Here is a 2,500-nt window from a genome sequence, read left to right as displayed (position 1 = left end):
AAATAAAAAATAAAAGATGCTAGTGGGGAGAAGTGGAGCGCAGTCACTAAGAGCAGGGGGCTGTGTTGAGTCCGTGTGGGGTTAGAGTCTGTAGAAGGAATATGAGCCGTTGCTCAAGTGAAGCCTAGATTGTGGAGAGCCGTTGTGTGGGGCAAGAGCAAACACCGAGATGTCCTCGGGGGAATGGCTGGCCGAGCGGAAGTGACGTGCGACGGGAGAATTGGACCGTAGACGAACATCCCTCAGATGTTCGGCGAATCGGTCTGACAACCGGCGTCCCGTCTGTCCTATATACAGCATTCCGCAGAGGTTGCATTTAATGCAATATATGAGTCCAGACGAGGTGCACGTAAAAGAATGTCTGATATGTACAGTTCGCTGGTTGGAACCGGTGACAGCAGTGGTGTTGGTGATGAAGGGGCAGGTGTTGCAGCGGGATCTGGAGCACGGGAAGGATCCGAGTGGGGCCGAGGGGGAAGAAGGGAGGGTTCTACGGACCATGAGGTCGCGTAGATTCCGGGCTCGTTTGAAGGAGGACAGGGGTGGGTTGGGGAAAATGGGGTGGGTCGTGGAATCAAGTCGGAGACGAGGGAAGGCACGAAGTATCTTCCGAAGGGGGGGGTAGAGTAGAGGGGGGGAAAAGGAGGGGAAAGGGGGGGGGGGGTGCGGTGGGGGGGTGGGTGAGTGGGAGGAAGGAGGAGGGCGGTGGTGCGGTCGATGCATCGAGCGCGGGCGAGGGCGTTCAAGACCAGGGTAGGTGGGTATCCTCGAAGCCTGAACAGGCGGGCCAGGTATTGAGACTGGGTCTCGAAATGCTGGTCGCGGCTGCACAAGCGTCGGAGGCGGAGGAACTGGGAATAGGGGATGGCCCGTTTTGTGTGGAAGGGATGGGAGGAGGAGAAGTTGAGATAGAGGTGGGAATCCGTGGGTTTGAAGAAGGCGGAGGTGGTGAGAGAGTGGGAGGGGTGGTCGATGCTGAGTGAGATATCAAGGAAGTTAACGGAAGTATTGGATATGGTGGAAGTGAATTGTAGAGAGGGGTGGAAGTTAGAGAGGAAAGAGATGAAGTGGTAGAGTTGTTCGCGGGAAAGGGAGGTGATTCCTATACAGTCGTCTATGTAACGACCTATAGTTCTGGGGTCGGCCCGGAGAATTGGGAGAATACTTGGGCCTCAATGTAGCCAACAAAGAGATTGGCGAAATTGGGGCCCATTCTCGTTCCCATCGCGACTCCACACATCTGTTGGTACGTTTCCCCGGCGAACGAGAAACATTTGAGGGTTAGGACGAGCTCTGCCAGGCGGAGAAGGGTGGGGGTACTAGGGGTGGGGTCGGGACGACGGTCGAGGAAGTATTGGAGAGCTAGGAGACCGTCGTTGTGGGGAATTACCGTATACAGGGATTTGATGTCAAGGGTGAAGAGGAGGTGTGAGGGGCTGGAAGGGAAGGAAAAGGAATTGAAGAGACGGAGGGCGTGGTTGGTATCATGTATGTGGGAAGGGAGGGCTTTGACTAAGGGGGACAGGATGCGGTCGAGGTATAGGGAAATGTGTTCAGTTGGGCAATTACAGGCGGAAACGATGGGGTGGCCAGGGTTATTGGGTTTATGAATTTTGGGAAGGAAATAGATGGTCCTTCCCGTTTGATAAAGGCAGAAAATTTTGTGGCATCTGTAATTCCGAACTTTTTCATATTTTGTTCGCCAAAGGCCCTTTAATAAACACAATCGTCGAAAGATCCGACAGGTGCTTACATTGGAAAAGACACACCTTTCATTCATATAAATAGTGACTAATATAGATAACCCCTCGATTTCCCAAAAATTTTTTTGGTATATTTCACCCCAATAGTTAAAAAAGATTTTCTTATATTCCCAATTACTACTATCCATTCTTGCGTTGCCTCTCACCTCGCTCGATTCTTTCTCCCTTTCGCTATCTACTTTCCTTTCCCTACAGTAAACATAATCGAACACACAGATACAGACCTTTCAACTCACAGCTGTCAGTTTTCTGACTTCTACCCATCCACAAACACAATCACGCATTCAGACACACACATACACACATTAAGACAGTTATATACAGTCACACACACAGGCACTCATTCTCAAAAGAAATCATTTAAACCCACCATTCCTTTGACCTGCACTCTCTCACCTTACTATTCTTATGCCTTGCTCCTCCTACTTCGTTTGAACTCTTTAACCTTTAGAAACTTCTAGATTCTTCTACATTCAGCCACTCTGACGTCACTCATTATAAAGAGGCACTCATTATCGCCATGGGCTCCTTGAGAGCGGTCAGCTAAAAGTTTTTTGTGAATTTTGATGTCGGCATAAGTTTCCTTGATTTTCCTGAAGAGAAATCTGCAAATTGTACTCCTTATTCCTTCGGAATTAGGAATATGCAGCCTTCGAAACATATGTCGAGAATAAAGGATATTTGTTAACTAGTCGTTCAACTCCATTCTTTCATATACTTATAATTTTAAAGTAAAC

The sequence above is a fragment of the Octopus sinensis genome, linkage group LG10 (genome assembly GCF_006345805.1).
Source record: "Octopus sinensis linkage group LG10, ASM634580v1, whole genome shotgun sequence".
NCBI lineage: Eukaryota > Metazoa > Mollusca > Cephalopoda > Octopoda > Octopodidae > Octopus > Octopus sinensis.
The sequence above is the reverse complement of the archived record's forward strand: the minus strand, read 5'-3'. Positions refer to the sequence as shown.